This window comes from Oncorhynchus keta, chromosome 15, assembly GCF_023373465.1.
Source record: "Oncorhynchus keta strain PuntledgeMale-10-30-2019 chromosome 15, Oket_V2, whole genome shotgun sequence".
Classification (NCBI taxonomy): domain Eukaryota; kingdom Metazoa; phylum Chordata; class Actinopteri; order Salmoniformes; family Salmonidae; genus Oncorhynchus; species Oncorhynchus keta.
Genome location: NC_068435.1, coordinates 26734475 through 26751061, shown reverse-complemented (window position 1 = coordinate 26751061; position 16587 = coordinate 26734475). Strand labels below are relative to the sequence as shown.

The 16587-nt window shown below is 43.6% G+C and overlaps 1 protein-coding gene across 8 annotated transcripts in view; it reads right to left on the bottom strand.

The window, feature by feature from the left end:
* The window catches only part of LOC118394681 (disks large-associated protein 1-like), a 130961-nt gene that overhangs the window by 65457 nt on the left and 48917 nt on the right, over positions 1–16587 (bottom strand). For all 8 annotated transcript variants that reach the window (XR_008065212.1, XR_008065214.1, XM_052463776.1 and 5 more), the window contains exon 2: positions 10823–10903. The gene's annotated coding sequence lies outside the window, so the exon portion shown is untranslated. The remainder of the gene's footprint in view (positions 1–10822; positions 10904–16587) is intronic.

Genomic DNA, 16587 nt, shown 5'->3' with positions numbered 1-16587 from the left:
TACAAAAAATTCTGAAACTGGAAACACTTATCTCCCTCACTAGCTTTAAGCACCAGCTGTCAGAGCAGCTCACAGATTACTGCACCTGTACATAGCCCATCTATGGTTTAGCCCAAACAACAACCTCTCCCCCTACTGTATTTATTTTGCTCCTTTGCACCCCATTATTTATATCTCCACCTTGCACATTCTTCTACTGCAAATCCAGTGTTTTACTTGCTATATTGTAGTTACTTTGCCACCATGGCCTTTTTTTGCCTTTACCTCCCATCTCACCTCATTTGCTCACATTGTATATAAACTTACTTTTCTACTGTATTATTGACTGTATGATTGTTTTACTCCATGTGTAACTGTGTTGTTGTATGTGTCGAACTGCTTTGCTTTATCTTGGCAAGGTCGCAATTGTAAGTGAGAACTTGTTCTCAACTTGCCTACCTGGTTAAATAAAGGTGATATAAAAATAAATATATGAAATCTTTGAAATTGTTGCATTTTGCATTACTATTTTGGTTTAGTATATGTTTCCCTAAGAGTTGTACAAAGTTAGTAGAATCTTATTCATTCAAAATTATTCTCAGCTGTAATGGCCAAATATGCTTCTACTAAGTATTAACTCTTGGGTAGGAAGACATACGCAATCAAGACATCTTCCTTTTTAACTTTTAATTCAATTTTCTTTCACTTTGAAAACGTTGATTAGGTTGTGTATATCAAATGTAATACATTTTTTTGTGAATTACTGTGCAAGGGGTGTGTTAGGTGCCTCCTAAGAAGAGGTAGGTGCAGGAGTCGGGAGAGCAAGGAATTCCAGTTTGCACAGTTGTTTAATACAAGTCCCAACCCATCAACAACAGGCAGGGAAAATCATGAAACACACGGAGGAGAAACCTCTACTCCTAACACAGTATCAATGGTACAACGACTGAGGGGAAAAAAACCCTGTGGCACAAACACGCACCCCTAACAGAGCTAGCACAGCAAAATAATATTGGACAAAGGCTAGCAGGCAGCGGAGGTTAATAAACTCACCGAAATGAACTAATCAGACACAGGTGATAACAACAGACACAAACTAAAAGGAAAAATGGATCGTTGGCAGCTTGTTAGCCGGTGACGACGACCACAGAGCACCGCCCGAACAGGGAGAGGAGCCACCTTTGGTGGAAGTCGTGACAGTACCCCCCTCTTGACGTGCGCCTCGAGGACGACCCGGAGGACGAGGCGCAGGGCGATCCGGATGGAGGCGGTGAAACTCACTCAGCACAGATGGATCAAAGACGTCCTCCACCGGCACCCAGCATCTCTCCTCCGGACCGTACCCCTCCCAATCCACGAGCTACTGCAGGCCCCTCAACCGATGCCTGGAATCCAGCATGGATCGCACTGCGTACGCCGGAGCACAATCAATGTCCAGGGGGGGCGGAGGGACCTCCCGCACCTCAGCTTCTTGAAGCGGACCAGCTACCACCGGCCTGAGGAGAGACACATGAAACGAGGGGTTAATACGGTAATAAGGAGGAGCTGTAACCTATAACACACCTCCTTTATTCTCCTCAGATCTTTAAAAAGATCGTGGTGTTGCCCTGAGACGGAGGAAGATCGGTCAGGAAGTCCACCGACAGGTGTGACCAAGGCAGCAGTGGAACGGGGAGGGGTTGTAACTTCCTTCTGGGCAGGTGCCTAGGAGCCTTGCACTGAGCGCACACCGAACAGGAAGAGACAAACCCTCATGCCCTTAGCTAAAGTGGCCCACCAGTACTTCCCTCTAAGGCATCGCACCGTCCTATCGATACCCGGACGACCAGAAGAGGGTAACGTGTGAGCCCACCGAATCAACCTGTCGCGAACACCAAGCAGGACGTACTTCCGTCCAGCTGGGCACTGAAGTGGAGTAGGCTCTGACCGAGATGCCCGCTTGATGTCCACATCCACCTCGCATACCACCGGTGCCACCAGACAAGAGGCCGGATGGGGGTGGGATCGATGGACCGCTCATCTGTATCAAAGGCAGTAAATCTGCCTTAGCGTTCTGGGACCCTGGTCTATACGATATCCTAAATCTGAATCTGGTGAAAAACATGGCCCACCTTGCCTGGCGAGGGTTCAGTCTCCTCGCCGCCCGGATGTACTCCAGATTACGGTGGTCAGTCCAGATGAGAAAAGGGTGTTGAGCCCCCTCAAGCCAATGTCTCCACACCTTCAGAGCTTTTACGACAGCCAGAAACTCCCGGTCCACCACGTCATAGTTTCGCTCCGCCGGGCTGAGCTTCCTCGAAAAGAAAGCGCAGGGGCGGAGCTTCAGTGGCGCGCCAGAGCGCTGTGAGAACATGGCTCCAATCCCAGCCTCGGATGCATCCACCTCCACTATGAATTTCAAAGAGGGATCCGGATGCGCCAACACGGGAGCCTCGGTAAACAGAGTCCTCAAGCGACGAAACGCTCTGTCCGCCTCAGCCGACCACCGCAGACGCACCGCCCCCCCCTTCAGCAGTGAAGTAATGGGAGCAGCCACCTGCCCAAAACCCCGGATAAACCTCCGGTAGTAATTGGCAAACCCTAAAAACCGCTGCACCTCCTTTACCGTGGTGGGAGTCGGCCAATTACACACGGCTGCAATGCGGTCACACTCCATCACCAACCCTGATGTGGAAATGCGATACCCCAGGAAGGGCACGGCCTGTTGGGAATTCTCAGCCTTGACGTATCGGTCATGCTCCAACAGTCGCCCAAGTACTCTGCGCACCAGAGACGCATGCGCGGCGCATGTGGCGGAATATATCAGAATGTCATCGATATAAGCCACCACACCCTGCCTGTGCAGGTCCCTGAGAATCTTGTCTAAAAAGGATTGGAAGACGGCTGGGGCATTCTTCAACCCATACGGCATGACGAGGTACTCATAATGGCAGGATGTGGTACTAAACTCTGTCTTCCACTCATCTCCCTCCCGGATACACACCAAGTTATACGCGCTCCTGAGATCCAGTTTTGTGGAAAAGCGTGCTCCGTGAAATGACTCAATCGCCGTAGCGATGAGAGGTAGCGGGTAACTGTACCCCACCGTAATAGAATTTAGACCTCTATAGGCAATGCACGAACACAGACCTCCCTCCTTCACAAAAAATAAACTTGAGGAGGCGGGTGACGTGAATGCCTCAGAGATGCAGAGACACATGTTTCCATAGCCACATTCTCCTTCTGTGACTGGGGATACACGTGACTCCTGGGAAGTGCGGCATTTTCCTGGAGGTTTATCGCACAATCCCCTCGTCGATGGTGGTCACCCTCTTTTTTTTTTACAGAAGGTGTTAGCCAAATCGGCATATTAGGGGGGATTTGGTCAGGACTCTCCACCGTCGTTGCACCGATAGAAACTCCCACACACCTACCTGAACACTCCTCTGACCACCCCTTTAGAACCCTCTGTTGCCACAAAATAGTGGGGTTGTGAAAGGCCAACCAGGGAATCCCCACCACCACTGGAAACGCAGGGGACTCAATGAGGAAGAGACTAATTCTTGGCCATTCTAACACCTGGATATGTTTATTTTTGAACCATTCCATTGTAGATTTTGCTTTATGTTTTGGATCATTGTCTTGTTGGAAGACAAATCTCCGTCCCAGTCTCAGGTCTTTTGCAGACTCCATCAGGTTCTTCCAGAATGGTCCTGTATTTGGCTCCATCCATCTTCCCATCAATTTTAACCATCTTCCCTGTCCCTGCTGAAGAAAAGCAGGCCCAAACCATGATGCTGCCACCACCATGTTTGACAGTGGGGATGATGTGTTCAGGGTGATGAGCTGTGTTGCTTTTACGCCAAACATAACATTTTGCATTGTTGCCAAAAAGTTCCATTTTGGTTTCATCTGACCAGAGCACCTTCTTCCACATGTTTGGTGTGTCTCCCAGGTGGCTTGTGGCAAACTTTAAACGACACTTTTTATGGATATCTTTAAGAAATGGGTTTCTTCTTGCCACTCTTCCATAAAGGCCAGATTTGTGCAATATACGACTGATTGTTGTCCTATGGACAGAGTCTCCCACCTCAGCTGTAGATCTCTGCAGTTCATTCAGAGTGATCATGGGCCTCCTGGCTGCATCTGTGATCAGTCTTCTCCTTGTATGAGCTGAAAGTTTAGAGGGACGGCCAGGTCTTGGTAGATTTGCAGTGGTCTGATACTCCTTCCATTTCAATATTATCGCTTGCACAGTGCTCCTTGGGATGTTTAAAGCTTGGGAAATCTTTTTGTATCCAAATCCGGCTTTAAACTTCTTCACAACAGTATCTCGGACCTGCCTGGTGTGTTCCTTGTTCTTCATGATGCTCTCTGCGCTTTTAACGGACCTCTGAGACTATCATAGTGCAGGTGCATTTATATGGAGACTTGATTACACACAGGTGGATTGTATTTATCATCATTAGTCATTTAGGTCAACATTGGATCATTCAGAGATCCTCACTGAACTTCTGGAGAGAGTTTGCTGCACTGAAAGTAAAGGGGCTGAATAATTTTGCACGCCCAATTTTTCAGTTTTTGATTTGTTAAAAAAGTTAGAAATATCCAAGAAATATCCAATAAATGTCGTTCCACTTCATGATTGTGTCCCACTTGTTGTTGATTCTTCACAAAAAAATACAGTTTTATATCTTTATGTTTGAAGCCTGAAATGTGGCAAAAGTTCACAAATTTCAAGGGGGCCGAATACTTTCGCAAGGCACTGTATGTGCCAAACTATAGTCCACGAAATTCCCCGCTGTGCCTGAATCTACTAGTGCCTTATGGTGGGAATGGGGGGAAAACTCAGGGAAATAAATCAACACATACATGTGACCAACAGGGGGCTCTGGGTGAGCCTGGTGCTGACTCACCTGGGGTGTCCGAACAGTGCTCGGCCTGCCGTCTCGACTCCCAGACGAGTCCCTCCAGCACCGGTCAGCAGTGTGCCTTCCCCAGACCACACCTAGTGCAGAAAGGGGCTCCTCCTCCGGCCGCCTTCGCTGCAGCACCCCCTAAATCCATGGGGGTTGGCGTGGAGGTGCTGGGGGATGGAACCAACAGGACCCAATTCGGATGCCCTCGTGTAGCCAGCAAGTTGTCCAACCTTATGGACATGTCCACAAGCTGGTCCAGGGTGAGGGTGGCGTCTCTGCATGCTAGCTCACTCCCTCGTGAGCGCGAGCCGAATACCGCTGGTGCCAGACGACATCGGAGAAGGTGGTGGTGCTGGTTGGAGTGTGGCTGGTGGAGGGGTAGGAAAGCCACCCCTCTCCCATCTCTCCATCGTCACCATCACCTGATCCATGGCGGTCCCCAGACGGTGGAGAATGGTGGTGTGGTGTTGCACGCGCTCCTCCATGGAAGTGGAGAGCATGTCAGCTCCTGCTGACTCCATTTCATTATGGTGCGGGAGTCAGGAGCAGGAGAGCAAGGAATTCCAGTTTGCACAGCTGTTTAATAAGTCCCAACCCACCAACAACAGGCGGGGAAAATCACGAAACACATGGAGGAGAAACCTCTACTCCTAACACAGTACCAATGGTACAACGACTGTGAGGGAAAAAACCCTGTGGCGTAAACACGCACCCCTAACAGAATTAACACAGCAAAATAATCCTGGACAAAGACTAGCAGGCAGCGGAGGTTAATAAACTCACGAAAATGAACTAATCAGACACAGGTGATAACAACAGACACAACCTAAAAATGGACCGGTGGCAGCTAGTAGGCCTTCGACGACGACCGCCGAGCACCTCCCGAACAGGGAGAGGCAGGGTGTGTAGAGGGGTGTAAATGCTAAACTGCTTACTGACTATACACTAACGTTACTGCATGATTGTTGAGGGTTTACTAACACATGAATTATATTAGCTATGTTAACAATGACATTACTTTAGCTAATATGGTGACAAAGATGTAAGCTGTGTGTAGTGGATATGATATGTTTTGGTTTGGAAAGTTTTTTTTGCATGGTCAGATACTGCTGATGTTTTGTGCATTGAAGTCCACAAACATAGGGAAAATGTGAGGAGAAAAGCGCATAGATGCAAGAAGCAATAAAACATGGCTGCTATGAAAGTGAACTGGGGGGTATTCATTCCCCCTGATTCTGTTGAAAATCGTTTCTTAAACAGAAGCAAATGTAACGAAACAGGGATAAAAATTCCAGATATTGTCCAATAGAAACTCTCGTTTGCAACTGTTGGACTAATGATTACAGCCTAGATCAGCTAGAGGCAGGCAAGAGTGTGCAAGGCGGTATTGAATGCGTCACTGTCTGTCCATGTGTCACCTCAATTTTTTCTTTTTGACCTGTGCACCTACGTTGTAAACTTTCATTCATAGAGTAGGTTATAGCAACCTCATGATGGGTATAGGGAAAATGTGAGTATCATGTAGTAGGCTAAACCTATCGATGTTACTGGGTGATTGGAATATGAATGACAGTCATCCAATATTGTGTAATAGAAATAAGGCCATGCGAATTAAACATTTTTTTTGTCCTCTGTCATTTTAAACAGAACCGACTGCCACTCGTCTTCAACTATATAATATGTAAGGAATAATCAAAGAAGGGCTATGTATTCTTTGGAAAATAATGAACGACTTGGAAGGTGTGTTCCACGATGCGCTCGTGGAGTAGAAGTAACCTTCCATGGATTATTTTCCAGAGAACATATACAGCCTCGAGTTGATTATCCCTTTGATATCATGGCTATAATTTGACACATTTACCGCTAGAAATGTGTTCAACATCCACTGAAGTAGCTAGCAAGCTTACTAGATGGTGGTTGCCTTGGTAGCCACTGGTTAGCTAGTTTAGCGAACCAAACTATCAGTTCTAGCTTGCAACTATGAACATTTAATTTAACAATGTTTTCCATTTGACTTTTGCTTTCATAAGCAGCTCAAACATTGAACATGTAAGAATTAACTATAGCATTTCCACGAGGGGCGAGGACATTGGAAATGTAATCAAGCCTACTGGATGATAACTGACTTTTCCCACAATAACGTAGGTACAGCAGATCCCCCTTATTGTATGGGACACTTATGTGCCTTTAGAGGCCATGAAATTCAGTACTCATCTAAGGAAATGGAAGGATTAACAGTACACATAGATAGCAATAAAAACAGTACCATAAAGGCTCAGAATAAGTTTGAGGAAAAACAAAAAGAAATGTAGGAACTTTATCAAGACAGATCAAGTGCAATATATTTTTTAAAATAAAGCGAACTTTGTACCAAATGCACTAAATTATTTTTTAATCTTCTACATAGAAATGCTACCAAAAATAATTTATTGAAACTTGTTACAAATGTCAGTCACCCATTTTCACCCATTTTGAAAGAGGAAGTAAAGTACTTTAAGCATATGTTTTTGTTTCAGTCTCCTCCATCTCCTCTAACTAAGCTAATTGTATAGATGTTTTTCCTATTAATAATGTAAAATTAACAGCTGTACAGAAAGACTCATGTGAAGGACAAATTACAGAGGAGGAACTTCTTGATGCAACTAAAGACCGGGAAACCTCTAGGGCTGGATGGTATACAAGTGGAGGTATACCAAACCTTTTTTTGATATACTCAGATGACCGTTATTAGCATGTTCTAACCACTCATCTATACATGGTAGAATGTCAGACACACAACAAGGTCGTCTGATTTCATTATTATGGAAACACGGTTCAAATTGGAAATATAAAGATCCAGTCTATTTAAAAAACTGGAGGCCTCTCACAAAAACTGTAGCAAAATTATTAGCGCATAGAATTAAAAAAGGTATTGTCGGATATTATTAATCCGAAATCAGACAGGTTTTTATACTTCAACGATACATTGGAGATAATATAAGACAAGTACTGGAAACAATAGAATACCATTGTCACGGCCGTTGGTGGAAGAAGGTGAGGACCAAGGTGCAGCATGGTACATGTTCATAATTTATTTATTAGCAACTGAACACTAAATACGAAAATGACAAAAAGAATAACCGAAACAGTTCTGTCTGGTAACCAGATACGAAACAGAAAACAACTCCCACAAAACCCATGTGGGCAAGACCTACCTAAGTATGGTTCTCAATCAGAGACAACGACAGACCGCTGTCCCTGATTGAGAACCATACCCGGCCAAAAACAAAGAAATACAAAAACATAGAAAAAAGAACATAGAATGCCCACCCTAGTCACACCCTGGCCTAACCAAAATAGAGAATAAAAAGCCTTTTTATGGCCAGGATGTGACAACTATGAAATATCGGGGAAACCAGGACTGGTTTTCATTGCTGATTTTGAATTTGCTTACCATATTTGCTTATGGTTTTGCCTACACCTAGTGAGCTGCTTTTTAAATTATATGAAGAAAAAATATTCAATTTTATATAGAATGGCAAGCCAGACAAATTAAAAAGGGCATATTTATATAACAAATATGAATTTGGAGGACAGAAATGATTAAATATTAAAGCATTAGACCTCTCACTAAAGGCATCAGTCATACAAAAGTTATACTAGTAAATTAGTAAGAATGTCTCACCCCATGTTCAAGAATGGCCTTTTTCCCTTTATTCAGCTCACTTTCAGTTATATGAAAATGAAATCTCCAAAATATTGTTAGTTTTTAAACTAGCCTTAGAAAGTTGGTTGAAATTTCAGTTTAATCCACCTGAAAAAGACAGACCAAATAATAAAGACAGACCAAATAATACAACAAAGAGTGGTTAAACTCAAATATACAAACTGATAAAAAAAAAAACGTATTTGTCGCAATTTTTTTTTAAAGTAATTTTTGTAAATATACTGTGCGTTATAGGAAGGTAATGCACACTCTAGAATGCCCTTCAAGCCAATCAGAAACGACTATTCAACAATGCCATGGTAAAATTAGCATTACAAACTGGGTGGTTCGAGCCCTGAATGCTGATTGGCCGACAGCCGTGGTATACCATGTGTATGACAAAACACTTCTTTTTACTGCTTAAATTCTGTTGGTAACCAGTTTATAATAGCAATAAGGCACCTCAGGGGTTTGTGATATATGGCCAGTACACCACAGCTAAGGGCTGTGTCCAGGCAGTCCGTGTTGCGTCGTGCGTAAGAACCGCCCTTAGCCGTGGTGTATTGGCCATATACCACACCCCCTCGGGCCTTAATGCTTAAGTATGACAGAGTGAGCTGATGTCAAGTGAGCAGCATCAGTTGTAAAGCAGACCGACACCCACAGTAACGTATTATGCTTGTCATCAACTCGTCAAACATACGTCTTGGGACTGCTTTCCAAGCTTTCATACAGCGAAGCTACAGTCCTTGAGTACAGTTTTTGAATATATTATAGGCAGGGTTTTATTTTATGCTTCCACTCATCATGCTTCTACAGCAAATTCTACTGTAAATACATTACTACCAGCCCAAAACCCTTAGATTTCTAACATGTATAATCCAACAATAATTGTTGTTCATGCTTCCTTCTCATCTAATCCACTATCTACTTTACCATCAGATCTCTGCCCCTCCCAGAAATAACACCACTAAAAATAAGGAAATACACCATTTCTCTTAAGATCTAATGAGCAGTGTTTTCGCCAGGGGCGAATGGAGTACAGATTCCAAGTGAGTGCCTTTTGCACTACGTCTCACCTTCTGGTGCACTTAGGGAAAAAAACATCACAGCTGAAACCGCTGGAAGCAAGATTTTTAGATTTTTTACTTTCAAATTTTTAACCACAGACCCAAAAGCAGTTGATGGAGTCACTTAGGCAGAATTCTGACACAAATGTGTACTGTTAACTTGGCACAACCAATCAAATTGCAAGGGTCAGCTGTGAAAACACATGGGGTAGAGCCAATGCAGGGCAACATAAAAATTAAGGTTGTGTGTGCAGCTGTTAAAAGAGGCAGTGAATATTATGAGACAGTGTGAAAGCCCTCTGATGTTCACTTATGGGTCCTCTCCACTGTAGTCTTCAAACTGCATTGAGAATGCTGCCCTGCTGTGGTTCAGATCAGACGGCTTACTCCCTTTCTCTCTTCTTGGCTCCTCTCCACCCCACTCCTCTCCTCTCCAGCTCAGTGTGTTACAGCTAAAAGCTTGTTTCTTTACTCCATCCCGGGACATCATGATCTCCATTTCATCAACAGCTACAATTAGTTGTTTAGCTGCAGGCTTTCCCTTCAAAACATATCATACTTGGTATTCTCATGGCATTGGTTGCGGTGATATAAAGAACTAAGAAGACTATCATCCAGACACGTGCAATGTGAGGTTAACTGGCCTCTCTCCCTGCTACCAGACCCTGTCTGTGTCCCAAATGGTACCCTATTCTCTATTTACCGCACTGCTTTTGACCAGGCTGTCCCAGGCTGCTGCAGAGCCTCTGTGCGTCACTTTGCTCCTGTTGTCTGCCTGTTGTCTCACTCCCCCATGTTACACTGGGCCAAACTGACAGCTCTGACTGCCAGGTCAGTCATCTGCCTGTCGCTTTGGCCTCATCTTTCTGCGACCAGCATTTTGAAGTGTTACTTTATACCTCCAGCTACCACTGGAAAGTCTGTTCTGATTTCTGCCTCAGGCCTTTAGAGGTCCCTGTCATGATCCTTTTTCACCCCTCTTCCCCTCTAAATATAAGAATTGCGGTACGCATCTTTGATCGAGTGGGTGTGTGGCTGAGGGGTTGTTTGGCTGAATGGCTTCAAGTGAAGACAAATGTGTTTAGTCTGGTCTGACCTAGCCAATGGCCACAGTCAATATAATGTACACATGTATACATTTCAATTAACCCTAAACAAACTCTTGATTAACCGTTAGTAATCCTACTCACCCTCTTCAATTCCCCATCGTAGATTGTTGTCTGGAAGGCATCAGAATCCCTGTGTGTTAGCCTTCACACCGATATAGTCCACTGGAAAAGACAAAAGCAAACAAACAGAAAGGGTAATTTCATTAGGATGTATTAGAGATGTCTCATGAAACAACACACTGTCTATTGTTACATTTTTAAAAAGTCAATTCAATTGAATTTTCAGTTCAGATGACACAGGGTTCACACCGAGCCAGTTGCGCAATCAGAGATCCTGAAATGATAGTTGGACGCACTGACACTTGAATTCCTTCATGCTAATTTGGCCAGCTACAGTACAGTGGTGCAGACAGAGATACCACAGCTAAATTATGAAATAGCTTCTTCAGCCGTTACTCCACAGCCCTTTGTTCTGAAAGAGGAGCCATGAGTACAATTTGAGATAAGCCCCAGCTTTGCCCAAGGTCTAAAAAGAACATGTCCCTGATTACACATCGCCAGTCCCCCTAGCCCTAGGATGTAACACAGCACACGCTGTTCCGGCAACATTATTATTCACACAGACAAGCATCATTGGCTTTGATCATTAGATGTTATCTTTGATGAGACTCCATAACATAAACTTGTAAACTGCCAACAAAAAGAGGATATAATGACTTTGAACGCAGTGTTGATTTCCCAGATGAGCTGAATTTATGGTGTGTGCTGTGATTCTCTCTATTCCCAATCTCCCACAATGCCCCCAAATGTTCGTAACAATCAAAGTCACTACAAAAAACAAGGCCGCACACACGCAAACACACACCTCTCTCTCATCATAATAGGTTAGTAATAAGTTCAGGTAGTGGATTGCAGCACATGGAGGTTGCCTGGTTATGCAGTGCAAAACAGTGCACACAAAAACTGTTTAGGCTGTTTATTTCAGTACACTGCAACCATACCCTAACACGTCCAACCCACCCTCTCCTGTCCTCCTGACCATATGTATTCCCCAACACTTCATTCATTCAATTCATACCCAATGTAAAATCATGTTTGACAAGGTGGGAAGTAGACCCCCCATCTCCCTCTTTTCACTAACATGAAGAGGGTTATCTGGCTGTTAGAATTCATATTGAGCTTAGCCTAATTCAATTGTCAGCCATTTGCAGCCCTTATTGTAGCAAAGGTCATCATTAACACTAAGGATGGAACACGACTGGAACCACACAAAAAATCCTCTGTCTAGGCCTACTTGGACTCACCTGCACTGTCTAGACTGCCTCATTAATTACTATTGTTATCACATTATGTTACAAACAAGTGTGTCAATAGCATAGTACCCTCAGTTTAAGTATCAACACACTTGGCTCTAGATTACACCTATCTATACATACTTTACATTGTTTGTGAGATCAGACATTATATCATTATAAACAGAGTGTTCATTTTTAGTTGTTGCTTTCATTTCAGCGCATCTAATTTGTTAAAGTTTCAACTGTAGCAAATTACTTATTTCAAATTCCACCAAAAATGAACACCCATCCAAAGAAATGTAGCTTTCTTCTCATTCTTGTGATGTAAGTGTTGAGATGTGTTAAATCCCTGACGAAGCTTTAGCAATCTTATAGACACATCGGAAAGACAATATATTCCATTGAGCCCATTTCAGCCATTACCGGGGTGTGTTTGACAGGTAAGTACAAACATTTCGTAACTTTAATGGGGGACGACGACATGCACAAGCAAGCGTATGAAAGAGTCGCAGGAGTAAAATGAAAATCAATCAATCCTGCGAGATTTAAGTGACAAAAGGATGTTGCACCACTCAAACAGGAAATAGACGTCTCAAAAAGACAGATGCTTAGGTGGACGTGGCACGCGCATTGCTCCTTATTATTATTATGCCTTCTTCCCCAGCCTCAGCGCTCTATGACTGATGGGGATCATTTATGAGCCTCTATCTATCTATTACTTCATGTGATGAGGCAACCCCCCTGGGGAATATTAAACCAGTGGCACAATGAGAAGATACAGCTGAGGAGCAGAGTAGAGCAGAACCGCCAGGGCCCTTGATGTATGGCACTGCCTAAGGGGCTAGGGGGAACACATAACTGCGGGTGGATAATGCAATATGTTCAGATTTGAAGGGACACGGATTGAATTTCTGTGGGAGATGGAAAGTCTGCTAATCTGGCAAAGGAATTAATGGAGGACGTCGATGTAAGGTGAAGAGATTGGGGTTTTGTTTTAAAGCAAACTTCCGCTAGACTTTGCAGGTGGTAGTAAAAGAAGCTCTTGTTGTGTGCCATGTCAGAACAGGGAAAGGGAAGTGACGCGGAAGGAGATTCCTCCACTTGTTCTTTGCCCACCTGGTTTAAGTTGTTGCAATATAGCCATCTCGTAACATTTATCCTCTTCCACATGCTTTTGCTGTGTGTTATGTGACAATCCGAGTGAACGTGACATCACATAAAGGCCTCGGTTGGTGGGAAGTGTATGAAATTAAACCTCCCTTGGCCACGGCGTTTATAGAACGGCTTAGCAACGGCCTCAGGAAAGCATAAGGTGGGTACAATTCAAAGTTAATTAAAATGTAATTTTAGATTATTAGCTGGCAAGGAGAAAGGAGGCAGAGAGAGCAATGCGGCAGGCAAAGCAGTTTAAAAGCAGAAAGGAACTGTACGGAAGGAAGCATATAGCAGCTGCCAGGGATCATTGTGCTGTAAGGAGGTTTGTTCCACCTCAAAAAGCACAAGAGGATTTCAACACCCACCATCTCAGACTGTTATGAAATCATTTCTGTAGTTATTAACAGATACGATTAGTATTCCTGAAACATTATTTAGTTGAAATATAATTTGATCTCTGAAAATTTCAGCTAATTGTTTGCACCCAAGATGACCATTTTTATTTCTAGGATTCAGATGTTTCAGGAATGCCAATAGTATCTGTTTCGAACTACAGAAACAATTTCAGAACAACCTGAGATAGTGAGTGTCATGGCTTGCTGAAGTGAAATGGAACTATTCAGGATTCAGATGTTAATAATGGGCCCCCTCTCTCCCTCTTCTCAGGGTTGATTTTACAGGCAGTACTTCATCATCTGCACAAGTGATTTGTGGCACTGTTGTTTCACAAACTAATTTGTTTGTCAAAAATAATTTGTCACTCGACTGGCAAACATCTTTTGGAACGGAACGCTAAAAGTCAAAGTTGTTCACTTGAAATTGGCTTATTAAAATCCAACCACTGACAAACACACACTAGGAATGAGTTTGCACGTCAAAAGCACATCTGTCGGCGTACAATTTACTTGGACCGGGACAATACCAGTATCGCCAATTCTTTTCTATGGCAAAAATCTTAACCCCCCTCAGACCAAACTCTGGTCCTTTAAAAACCTACTCTATGTAAAATATAGTGCGCTATTACTCGTATAACTCTTGAACCAGTAGCCTTTAGCCCATTGGCTGTCCCAGAAGTATCAATATACACAGAGTGTAAAAAAAAAACATTAGGAACACCTTCCTAATATTGAGTTGCACCCCATTCTGCCATAAGAACAGCCTCAATTCGTCGGAGCAGGGACTACTAGGTGTCGAAAGCATTCCACAGGGATGCTGGCCCATGTTGACGCCAATGCTTCCCACAGTTGTGTCAAGTTGGCTGGATGTCCGTTGGGTGGTGGACCAGTCTTGATACAGACGGGAAAATGTTGAGCATCAAAAATCCAACAGCGTTGCAGTTCTTGACACACTCAAACCGGTGCCCCTGGCACCTACTACCATACCCCATTCAAAGGCACTTACATATTTTGTCATGCCCAGTCACCCTCTGAATGGCACACATACACATTCCATGTCTCAGTTGTCCCAAGGCTTAAAAATCCTTCTTTACCATATCTCCTTCCCAGTATCTACACTGATTCAAGTGCATTTAACAGGTGACATCAATAAGGGATCACACCTCTCACCCGGTCAGTTTGTCATGGAAAGAGCAGGTGTTCCTAATGTTTTGTACACCCAGTGTATGTATGTATGTATGTATGTATGTATGTATGCATGTATGCATGTATGTAAGAAAAGAAGCACCTTGCTCTTGATTGCTGGATATAAAATAGGAAGTTTGAATGGCGAGAGCTTCTTTGGTGTTATGTGACCACATTCGCTGGTGGTAAAAATGAAATTAAGAGGTATCCTCTGTTCTCCCCGCACCCATTGTTTATCTTTACAATTAAATGTATTATGTCAGAATGCTCAAATGTTTGAATTTTCCAATCAAATGTATGAATTGTGTTAGAAAGTTTTACTATCAGTCTAATTTGCATAAACATTGTGATTGGAAGACAGCTTTGAGGATTATCAATCAGGATCAAATCCTCTGATCTCCTCAAGCTCATTAATGATAGAGTGTTCATATTTGAAGATTGCCAAAAGGCCAGTTTCTTTGGCAAATGACAGGAGTGGCAAGTAGTGGAATGTAATAGCTGAACAGAGACAGCAACCAGGCTAGCTGTGTAGTGCCAGGGCAAAAACAAAAATGTGTACCCCTTTGGGTCCCCAGGACCAGGATGCTCTAGGCTAGATGATGAAGACCCATTCAGTTCAATAATGACACAGAGAGGATATGATGCAGCAGTAGGCTAATTCTCTGACTTTATGTAAACACACTATATATGAGAGAGAAAGAGAGAACATGAATGGTGACCGGGGCGTGAAATGAGCTATTCTCCTAAATAACATGAATATTTAACTTCTATATTGCTTTTTTATAATTGAGATTTCTAAGTGCTTCATAAGAAAAAACCAAAACTAACATGCAATATATCATTGCCATTCGTACAAAACGAGAGAGCCTATAGGGAGGAGGTCAGAGACCTGGCCAGGTGGTGCCAGAATAACAACCTATCCCTCAACTTAACCAACACTAAGGAGATGATTGTGGACTACAGGAAAAGGAGGACAGAGCACGCCTCCATTCTCATTGACGGGGCTGTAGTGGTGCAGGTTGAGAGCTTCAAGTTCCTTGGTGTCCACATCAACAACAAACTAGAATGGTCTAAACACACCAAGACAGTCTTGAAGAGGGCACGACAAAGCCTATTCCCCCTCAGGAAACTAAAAAGATTTGGCATGGGTCCTCAGATTCTCAAAAGGTTCTACAGCTGCAACATCGAGAGCATCCTCACTGCCAGGTACGGCAATTGCTCGGCCTCTGACCGCAAAACACTACAGAGGGTAGTGCATACGGCCCAGTACATCACTGGGGCTAAGCTGCCTGCCATCCAGGACCTCTACACCAGCCGGTGTCAGAGGAAGGCCCTAAAAATGGTCAAAGACCCCAGCCACCCTAGTCATAGACTGTTCTTTCTACTACTGAGTGCCAAGTCTAGGACAAAAAGACTTCAACAGTTTTTACCCCCAAGCCATAAGACTCCTGAACAGGTAATCAAATGGCCACCCGGACTATTTGCATAGTGTGCCCCCCTTTTACGCTGCTGCTACTCTCTGTTTATAATATATGCATAGTCACTTTAACTATACATTCATGTACATATGACCTCAATTGGGCCGACCAACCAGTGCTCCCACACATTGGCTAACAGGGCTATCTGCATTGTGTCCCACCCACCACCCCCTCTTTTATGTTACTGCTACTCTCTGTTCATCATATATGCATAGTCACTTTAACCATATCTAAATGTACATTCTACCTCAAATCAGCCCGACTAACTGGTGCCTGTATATAGCCTTGTTACTGTATATAGCCTGTCTTTTTACTGTTGTTTTATTTCTTTACCTACC